The sequence below is a fragment of the Coturnix japonica genome, chromosome 4, assembly GCF_054131305.1.
Source record: "Coturnix japonica strain WE chromosome 4, WE-NBRP24, whole genome shotgun sequence".
Lineage (NCBI taxonomy): Eukaryota > Metazoa > Chordata > Aves > Galliformes > Phasianidae > Coturnix > Coturnix japonica.
The window spans coordinates 74310025-74321386 of NC_140666.1; the positions used below are offsets into that span (position 1 = coordinate 74310025).

General features: G+C 36.0%; 1 long non-coding RNA gene across 1 annotated transcript; it reads right to left on the bottom strand.

Annotated features, from left to right (window-relative positions):
• Positions 1-1012: 1012 nt before the first annotated feature.
• LOC116653395 (uncharacterized) lies at positions 1013-6185 on the bottom strand. The gene is made up of 5 exons (XR_014945472.1): positions 5996-6185; positions 5637-5754; positions 5294-5452; positions 4164-4250; positions 1013-4085 (listed from the first exon to the last, which is right to left on the bottom strand). It is a non-coding gene; the product is annotated as an uncharacterized LOC116653395 (long non-coding RNA).
• Positions 6186-11362: the final 5177 nt, after the last annotated feature.

An 11362-nucleotide genomic window follows, 5' to 3' on the forward strand; every position in this document is an offset into this window, starting at 1 on the left:
TGAATTATGCAGAGAACTGTAGATCTGCAAACAGGAAGCTAAGCTTAGAAAGGATAATATATTAAAAGTGCCAGTGAAAAGCTGCTCTGCTTTCTGTGTTCTTTAACTCCCACTACAAGTACTCTGACTCTTACTAGATCTGCAGGAAAATATGTGGTACAAACGTATTGAAAGGTAAAGTTTTTTTCAAAGACCTGGAAACTGCTGGTTCTATTTGTCTGCTAAGCTTTTCTATGGTTCCCTTCATGATAACACCTTGGAATTTCCACTCATCAGGTCTGAAAAATCAATGCAGAAAATGAATTAAGTACATCTGAATGTTTGTGCAAGACTGGGAATCCTTTTGATTCACAATCGAGACACCATTTTAAGTTTCACTCCACAGCAGCAGAATGGAGGAAAAGAGTAAGAACTTGTGATTAGATAAACAACTTCTTTTTTTTTTTTTCATCCTCTCTTAGCCAGACGGAAACACATGGACAATTGGTTTACAGAGATCTTTATCCTCACTTCTTCATTAGCACCACAGGGAAGTTTCTATAGTGGCTAATGTACTTACTGACATGGTTTCAACAATTTAATCACCTAGAAGACTCTCTGTAAGGTCAATGTTCTCTACATTTGTTCCAACTCATTTACTGAGTAGGAAGGTGAACTTTTTCATTCCAGGTATGTCATTATGGAAATCATGCTAATGAATCAAGGCACTGGAGGGCATATGTATCTCTGTTAGTGCAAGATTAATGGAGACTTTATCAAGGAGGATTCAGTCTCAGATTCTTCTGATAAATCCAGGGCTGAAGTTTAACTGTACTTTATACTGGCATATCAGCTTCCACCTCAGAGAAACTCAAAACATTTTACTAACATCAATGCAGTACAAACAAGGAACAATTCTTCTATTGCTGAAACACAACCACCTGAGGGCACAAATCAACACAATGTACTGCATAGTAACTTGCAAGGAGATCAGGGCACACACATTAAAAAATCCATGCCTGCCAAAAAGATATTTTGGTCAATTACTGTTTATTTATGTATATATTGCATCAAAGAATCCTGTGAGTTATAAGGGACCTGTAAAGGTCTGAAGACAATTACCATATACATTTATGTATATAATTTTATATGTTTGATTTGAAGCTCTCTGGCCCAGAATTTCCCTTTATTGTTTTTTGACTGCAGAATGAACTGAACAACACTGTTGGCATGTTGTCAAATTGCAAATATTCACATAAAATTCCCTAAAAATGTGCTGCAAAAATGACTCATTGATTCCAAAAAAAGTGATGAAAAATATTTCATGACTTAATCAGTCTCTCTGGTCATGGAGGCCTATAGATGACAAGCAGAATGGTAAGAAATTGGTCTGAGAAGAATAATAAATAGGAATCTTGAATTAGTAGGAATTGACACTTCCAATTCTTTCTATGCTAAATATCATTTCTTCTTGTTCCTTCATGACTCAAAAGCTTGAAGGAGAGAAAAAGAGCTCAGGTGCACTGAGTATAGAAATTCTTTATAGCTGAAAATGATGGATAATTCCTTTACTTCTAAGGAAGCTTAAGGTCATAATGTGATTCTGGGTTCTACATCCATTTCTGTTTTAAAGAAAAATTTGAATACATTTGCAATTAACAAAAAGCTATATTCTAAAAAGGCATGGATTCTCTAATACAGCCTAATCTTACTTTCTATGAATAGAATTCAACATAGTGCTATTTGGAATTAACCTTTGTTCTTCCCTTTGCTTTACCACTGTATTAACAAAAAAAACAGTAAAATAAGACTGACACCCGTTTAGAGTTCAAGAGCTTAGGAAAAACTACGCACTGCTGACCTTTTCATTTTAAATCTTTTTCCCAACAAAAGAAATATAATCTGTTTTAAAAGCTTTCCACATGCAGAATTTTTGCTCCTTTCTGTAGATTTTCTTTTTCCTTTTTTTTTTTTCTTTAAATGTTTTGAGGACGTAAAAGATGTAAAGTTTGATATTTGCTGCAGTTTCAAATAATGAAAAATAATCAGGCAAAACAATATAAAATGCAGATGGCATTGAAAGACCACCTTGGATTTCACATTCTGCTCAGATGTATTTGTGTATGACTGTAACTGAGAAAGAGCAAATATTCTGATCTTTTCTGTGGTACAGCACTATATCGTATGTAGTGAATCCTGGCAAAAAGATAAGGCAGCCTCTCCTAATAATTATTGTATCAATTTTCTTTCTATGAGTTTAAAAATATAACTACTGTAATAATAGTTTACAGTGAAGTGACTCAAATTATCTAGTTCTGTCATTAGCCTGAGCCTATGATAAATAAGCCTCTAGGAAAAATTAGAAAAAAAGAAAAAAAGAAGAAAAAAAAAAAAAAAGTAAAAAAGAAAAAAAAAGACAACATATGCATCTGTTCATCATATCATTGTGCCTCTGTTCTCCAGGGTTGGTGTCAGCCACAGTACATATATGGTAGCCAGGGCTGTCCTAAAACACAGATGCCAGGAGGACCACCAGGATGTATGCTATTTCCCAAATAACTGCCTGTTCTCTTTCCTTTTAAGGGAACTCTGTTTTTCACCATAGCAATAATGTGCTGACTGGTGAAGAATATATATTTTATCAGGTTGCCAGAATTCAGGATGTAACATAAGTACATGTACCTCTGCATCTCAGCAATCATATATCCTTTGTTCCTCTGCTCAGTTTTGTGAATCATGCACATACAGAAGCAGAATGATCTATTTTTACCTGGGGGACTCAGGTAATCTGGTTAGTTGCACATAGTGCAGTACAGTGAAAAGGAGGAATCCTAGAGTGAATGTCAATGAAAGGTTAAATCTGACAAGACTGGCTGCTTTGCACAGAGTAAATGAAATAGTTTACTTGAAGTACAGCAAGCTCATGTTCAGTAGCTTTGTCTTCATGTATCTATTGCTTTTAAAAATCAGCTGGGAGAGAATTCTCTCATCTATATGTAATCACAGAATCACAGAATTTCTGAGTTTGGAAAGGACTTCTGGAGGTCATCTGGTACAAACCTCTGCTCAAATTAGGGCCACTTCAAGCAGATGGCCCAGAACAATGTCCAGACGTTGGAAGATCTCCAAGAAAGAAGGCTCCAGAACCTCTCTGGGCAACCTGTGCCAGTACACAATTACCTTCACAATAAAAATTTTCTGACACTCAGCGGGAACCTCTTGATTATGCATGTGACCATTGCCTCTTGTCCTGTCACTAAACACCAGTGACAAGAGCCTGGATCCATCTTCTTTGCACCCTACACTGAGGTATTTATGTACATTGGAATGATACTTCATCATATATTCGTGGCACTTCACCAGACTCCCTTCATATTACACCTTACAATTAATGTGGCCTTTGTCATATCTTACAGTTGTTAAGAATCAGAATCCTGTGGAGGCAATGATGGTGTGCAAGTATAGAGACAGAATGTTTTCCTTCTGCATTTATCAAGACCTAAGGGAAGGAAAAAAAAAAAAAAAAAGGGCAATTTAATATGTAAATGCAGTAAAGGAACACAAACAAGTGAGTGCTGAGCCTCCTTCCACATGTTATAATTTGTGTGGGTTTTTAAATTACTGAAAAATATCTGTCTATATTGCTTAGGAACTCATCTCACGTTTAAATACAAAATGAGTCTGAAATGATCATTTTCTATTTTGCTATATGTTCGTATTGTGTCATGTTTATTTCTTTCCATTAGCCTTGTTCCCATTTTCTTCACTGAAAGATAAAGTAACTCTCAGCTGTGCTTTACTGTGATAATTGAAGTAGATTGTGAGTGATTTGATAGATATGACAGAGGTAACCTTCAAATAATTTTCTTTTATGATAGATAGAACAAAACCACCACACATGCAGCTTTAGCTAGGGGGTTATAAAAAGCATAACACCCATGCCAATATAGAGTTCATAGAGCAATGTGTTATCAATGCCCAGATCACTGCGTAGTGTTATAGATTATCAAAAAGTGCAGAGGGGCGGTGACTTCTCATAAAAGCACACAGCCATCCTGTGACAGCAAAAGATAGGAACTTCCATGGAAAGTGCCTGCAAATACAAACTGAAAAGGGGAAAACTGGGTCAGCAGAAGTCTGATGCATCAGTGTTTTACATAAGACAGTAGTCTACAGATTGGTACCTTTCAGCTGCAGGTGTCTAATAAGCTCGAAGATGACTGCAGAACAGAAGAGATGCTGACGGACATCCAGGGATCTTATATCTGCTTCTGTACAGAATAAGCGGGGATACTGTGAAAAACTTGACACAAAAATGCTTTGTTTTGCATGAGGTACTCAGATTCAGCTATGATGTACGAGCAGGAATTCTGGGCATATTAGTCACAAGAAACTCTTATTTTTGAGTTAGAATTAGAATTCTATGTATGAGAGTGTAAATGAGACAAGGAAGATGAAGGCTGAGAAAAGAGGAGGCAGGTGTGATGCTTTTTCATCCATGACTAAAGAACTATCTTCAACCCACTTCCATTCTGGAAGCATGGGGTAAAATAAACAGTGGGCTGGAAGTGATACAGGGATCCATTCCAAGGCTTTGTGAGAAAACAGAGCTGCAAATTGTGGGTTTTATTTATTAAATTTTTATAAAATCAGTATGTTTTTTTATTGAACTTTATTTATTTATTTATTTTGTGGGTTTTTTTGTTTTTGTTTTTGAAAGAAGTATACAGGCTTACTACAACAGTATTTATTTTACAGCTAGATTTCCAGATTTACAACATACGATTGATGTACTACAGTACAAAAAGAGTCCAGTCAATCCTGTACTTACAGAAAGCAAATTCTTTCTTTTTTTTCTCTTCCAAAATAAACATTCCTAATTCATTATCAATCTATTTATCAATTTTTTTAATTCTCACCTGTTTATATTAGGAGGAAATGCTTTACCCAGAGGGTGGTGAGGTGGTGGCACAGGCTGCCCATAGAAGGTATGAATGCCCCAACTCTAATCGTATTCAAGGTCAGGTTGGGTGGGGCACAGGGCAGTCCTATCTGGTGAGCGGCAACTGTGCCCATGGCAGAGAGTTTGCAACAGGATGGCTTTTAATATCTTTTTCAATCTAAGCTAAACCACGATTCTGTGATAACAAAGTACTCTCACACAGACAAAATCAATCAAACAAACAAACAAAAACAAGTAGCAAATTGTAATTCTGTGCATCTTAAGTACCAAAAATTGATCAGAATGGGGGAGGGAGAGAGAGTTCAATCAAACTTACCTTAATAAATCTATTCAAAATGGTTTTCCACGTACCTGTATTAGATCTTTGTTTTCACCTTTACTTGCTTTTCTTTTTTTTCACTTTTTTTTTTTTTCCCCCCAAAATTTCTCATTCTTTTCCTTCATCACATTCTCTCTTCTGAGCAGGTTCTACTTTGATATGTCTCATTCATTTTGAGTTGTATCTGTTGGCTAGAATTCAGATATAGCACAATTTTGATGAAGTTTGAAGCTCCTGTCTCCAGAATCCATGCTGGTATATAGCAAGAAAGCAGGACTCTGGAAGAATGATTTAGTAACCTAACAGGAACCTGAGCAGTACAAAGGTACACATGCTCATTAAGGAAAAATTATCTACCACAGTGGACTTGCTTACTTGCAAGCTCTTTGGCACAGAGATTGTTTCTTCTTCTCTGCTTCTGGAAGAATAGTACAACAGGGAGCCAAACTTCACAGGGGCCATGGGACGCCAGCACGCCATAGAAAATCAGCATCTGAAGGAAAGAGGCATTTGTGACAGCCTGTGTAAGAATGACTGCCTCCAAGTCTAGTTTCAGTCATCAAATTAGTCACCTGCTCCTAATTGTTGATAAGTATTGGACTGAGAAAGTAGCATTTTTGTTTCCAAATGATACTGGATTAAGAAAAGCAGGTGTCTGAGACACTGCAGCTTCCCTTTTTCTGCACTTTAGGCTGTTCATCTCATTTTCAGTTCTGAAAATTAACAAAGCTAACCTCCAGCCAGTACTTTTTTTCTCCTTTTTATTGTTGCAACTGGCACACTACTCATGGTGTTAGTGTCGATCACAAATGATAATGATACAGGATTTGTACACTTCCTTTGGCCCAGGCTTCTCTCACTGCTGGCTGCAGTCTCTCTCTGCTTTGTTGTGCCGCCTCCAGAGGTTTGGATAGGAGTTTGAGCTCTTTCCAAAGCAACTCAATGAGCTTAGCTGTAGCAAGGCAAAAACAATAGCAATTGGCAGCAAAGGGTAGACAGAGGCTTTTAAATATTATGGTGTTAGACAGCAAATAGGAATTACAGACAGAAAGAAAAAGGAAGAAAGAAAAATATAGGACAGGCGAAAGCAAAACATGAGACAATGAAGTGGTCAAGTGACAATTTCAGTATGCTAGGAACAGTCTATTGTGTTAGTCATCAGCAACCTGGTTTACATATAGACACACAATACTATCTATAGAATGATAGGACATTTGCTTCCCTTGTTCTGCTTCCCTTGTCCTCTCTTTGTTCCCTTCCTCCTCTCGTATTTCTTTCTTCCTTGTTCTTTGAATTACTTCTTTACACTGTAGATTTTTTCAGCTCTTTAGTTTATTGCTCTCAGCTTTTTGTTCTTCTGTTTGAAGAGAAGATGAGAAAGAGAAGAGGAGCTGTACAAACTTTCAGTGTTGAAGAAAAGAAGCAATAATAAAGAATAAATCGGCAGGGAGAAGAAACCAGTTGTTTATTACTTCAGCTCTGGTGTTACATTCTGTTTCAGTATCCTTTTTTATTTTTTTCTAACAGAGAACATATTTTCTTTTCATGTGTACTTTGCTTATTTCCAGTAGCACAGAATGATATGAATGATCCTGGCAATATCTGGTTGCTACTGTGTATAAGAGTTTTTACCAGTTCCTCACAATCTTATCACCATTCTTGTAATATTTAATGCTTTTTTTTTTTTTAAAGCCCCATCTCTCATATTCATATCATTATCTGACAATCTCAAGTTACACTCTTTGAAAAATAAATGAAGGGTGGGATTCATCTCACCTAATTTAATATGTGTAGAATGTAGACATCTACATCTCAGCTAACCCCCTAGGCTGCCTTTATAGTCAATGAAGAGAATTAGGCAATTTTAAAGCATGACTCTTCTAATCTATTTTAGAAGTCTATTTTAGGATGAGATGTGTGGCACCCAAGAAGTAGCTATTTCTCTCTACTGATACAAAAGACCAGGATGAATAATATCTGGATGATTACATCAGGATGATTACATCTGGTCAGATGAATTCTTCTTACCTCTGGGTTTGGAAGAAAAAAATGTAATGTCCAACATGAATGACATTTTCATTATTATAGCATTAATATGCAAATAAGAATAACCTTAAAGATTTTAGTTCAAAACATAAACAAACTAAAGAATTTCATTCTTGACCTGGCACAGTTTTGTTGTTTTTTTTATTTTTGAATACCAGTAACTCATATTTAACAGAGATTAATAAATACCCTACTCACTATCTGTCTTTTGTCTCCTACTTCTCCTGCCTTGTTTTTCACTGACTTTTCTGGGCTTTTTGGGTTTTCTGAAATTCACTGTATTGACTTCTGAAAGGAAATATGGAAGGCAGGAACACCACTTCCATAAGGTTGCCTCATCAAGGATATTTTCAATGCAAAAGGTGATAATAAGTAAAGGGGGGAGAAATAACTCCAAGTGACAGAAAAGTGGTACACAAAGGATAACAGAGACAAGGGCAAAGACTGAAAGTCTCCTGCCACTAATTGATAGGCTAGCGAAAAACTCCAGAATTGGTTAGTCTGTACTTTTAACTGTCAAGAACTGGAAAACAAAAGGAACACGAGGATTTCAGATATTTCTGTGGGAGTACAAAAATTTTAGGAATTTTAGGTTTAGGAGAAGGAATTAAAGGTGGAGCAATGAGGGAAACAGACAGAAACAGGTATAAAGTGGGCTGTGTTCACAAGTCATAGCTGGTCAGTACATTTGCCCAACTTGGCCTCATAACTGGTGCTGCCTCCAGTTGCCTCCTGTGAAGGCCTGTATCTATCCTCAAACCCCCAAATCTACCCCCATACACATGAATTCACTTGGCAAACCTCAATCTGCATGTAGCAGCAAGTAAGAGGCCAAGAGTCCAGGCTGGTATATGGAGGACCCATAAGTGAGCTGTGCCTATGGGGCAAGAGTGTGAGTGCTGCACATGGGCAGTGAGCACCAGCATGGACAAGCAGGAGGCTGCGGGGTGGGTAAGTGGACAGAGGCTCTGGGTGTTGGATGGACAGTGACACAATGCCAGTGCTCCAGGCATCGGAATGTGCAAGTGCCCATGAAACTATAGTGCTTGTCAGTTTTCACTAGTGACCTTCAGAAAACTTTAGAAATTAGAATGAGATTGTTATAACTGGATTAAAAATGAATAAATAAATCTAAAAAAAAGATAACATTCTCTCTTTTCTGTACTCAGTTGGAGATTTTTTTCTCTTGTTTATGCACTACAACTGCCTGCATTTGACATACCTTGTAGTACGTATCCCAAATAGAGCTGTGTGCAACCTTGGCAGTTTCACTTCCCAGGGGCTTGTGCAATTACAGTCTGTCAAATATATATCACTTAGCTAAGCAACAACTATGGAGAGCAATAATAACCTACAAATTTCTCATGGAAAAGCATTGCAGAAGGAGAGACACTATTCCAAGTAACAAAACGAGATATAGCTGCAGGAAGAATAATAACATAAAATTACAGAGGGCATTTGTTTTGATTATTTTGCTAAATATTGGGGGGGGAATTATTCATCTTGTTACTACTCTGTGAGATAAACTAGAAAATCTGTCATTTGGAGAATACATTAGCAAGTGGACAAAGGGTAAAATTTAGAATAATACAAGGGATAAAAAATAATGAGTTTTTGGGGTGGAGTTGGATGCTTTTTCAGGCTTTTAAAAATATGTGCAGTATATTTTATGAATGTGTGAGCAGATTCTCACACACTGTTGAACAAGTAATTTGTAATAGCATCGTAGGGGAAAAAAATATCAAGAATTTTGATTGTAACTTACGTGAATTTTTTTGATTGCTTGTTTTTGATTGTAAGGGAGCATTTTGGTTTTGCTATAGAATTAAACTGACAGGAGATAGGAAACTCTGTGAAAGAAAGCAGATAGGGATTGTTAGTACCATGCCAAATAATGAATATTACTGATAAAGCTTCAGTGGTGAAGGTGGGATAATGGTACAAATATAGGGAGCAGCACTCCAAAGAGCAGAGTTGTAGGGAAGAGACTTTTCACTGCAGACAAAGATTAAATCTCTATCATCATTTTTCACACTTACAAGTGGGTTCTTATAATCCAAATTCTTGAAGGGCAGGCTGTAAATGAAACCTCACAACTTCTTATATGACACCAGAAAAATCCTGGTGTTTTTTTTTTTTTTCTAAACAGAAAGGACTGTGAGACTATGTCCTCTTTGTATTCACTCACACTCTGCAAAATTCTCAACAGATTCTACAGCCCTATATTTTATTCTTAGTTGGTGTTTGTAACACACCTTCAGTCAATTATTTGTCTTCTGAAAAATATATATACATATGTAGGTGTTTTCCTTTTCTTCTTATTTTTCAGTATAATTCATGAGATGTGTGCTAAACAAATCAGTGACTATGAAAGAGAAGAGTCTGAAGCTATTGTAGTTTCATCTCAAAACAAAAATAATAGTCTGCAGAGGGCAAGGGTTGACTGTTTCTTGCAGAAACTAATTTGCTAAGCTTTGCAAATTAGACCAAGAAAACTGAATATGTGAAAGGTTTTTACCTAAATCTGTACTCTGCTCTTCCATAAATGGTTGCAGGATAAAAACTATTCAATTTAGATAAGGTACTGCATGTTGTTCAGAAAATATATTATGCCCTTTTGAAGGCAAGTTTCTGTTTTGTCATCTGTTTTTTTTGAAGTTTTATTTCTTTTGGAACAAGTCTCTGCTTTCTGAGTTTTTATTTAACTTAAAGCAGTTCTTGTGATCTGAAACTAAAAAAAAAATCTGCAGAAAAACACTGAAACACATTAAAATATAATGTATTAGCTTACTGACCCCTGGCTTTAACAGTAAGGCATGCATCATATTTCTAGTTAAATTTGCAATATCTTAATTGATAACCAGAAACATATTTAACTAAATTTTATATTAACATCTCCATAGCTATAATTATATACTATACAATCATATTATTTCATCGTTGTATGTAACAAGAATAATACAAAACTTTAATCAATACAAATAATTTAATACTATATATATATATATATTTATATATAATTATAATTATATATATATACATAATTATATATATAGAGAGAGAGAGAATATTTTAAAAGATAAAGGTTGTAAGTAAAGATGAAACTAGAACTTGAACAGATCATGCTTCAAGCTTTCTCAGACCCTCTTTGTTAGCAATTCACAAACACGTATTGGAAGGCAAGGTATCTTCCATGTGAATAATTGCTCAGTGAATAAGGTATGTCATGTCAGGTACAAATAAAAGCCCAAATCTGATCATTTGCATCTACATCTAAGTGCATGAAAAGGACAATAAACTCATCCTACACATTTTTATTTCTCCACATAACTCCACAAAATTTACAGTCTTCTTATATTGGTGGGGAATCCCTTATCCCACCATGATAATCTTGTAGCATGCACCTGCATACATTAATGTGCTCTCACAGCACCTCACAGAAGTAGGTATGATTGATAAGATATAATAGATGAATAAGAAATTAAGCATCCCAAAGTTCGACAGGAATTAAATAGATTTGTCCCATGCCACAGTACCGATGCAATTTATTAAATAAATAAATTAATTAAAAAAAAAAAAAAGAAGCCTATTTTTAGAGAAAACATTGTCCTGGAAGGTAACAGCATCCCTGAGCTTGGTTTTCAGATGCTCGGTACTGCAGATGACATTTAGAGACTCAGCCAAAGCACAGTGTCTTAGAAACTGAAGTGCAAATGAACTGAATGAAAAATCCTCTGTCTGCAGTGGTCATGAACACCTATGTCAGGGGTTACATGCCTTTTACACCTATCTTGTCCAGAACCTTGAACCATGCATCCTCTTCTGCACAGCAGGACACCTTTGATAAGAGGAGTACATGCTGAAATCTACAAGTATGTTTCAGTTTCAAACTCTATAGGTTCAGTAGTAGACTAAAGATTATCACAGTTGCAATAGAAACCAAGCCAAATCAGGGCAAAGTTCTGAATAGTAAGACTGGTGAAATAAGAAGAAAAGTTATTTTACTCCTGCTCTTACAAACTTACATTCCAGGGAAAAGAGGAAAGCAAAGGTTG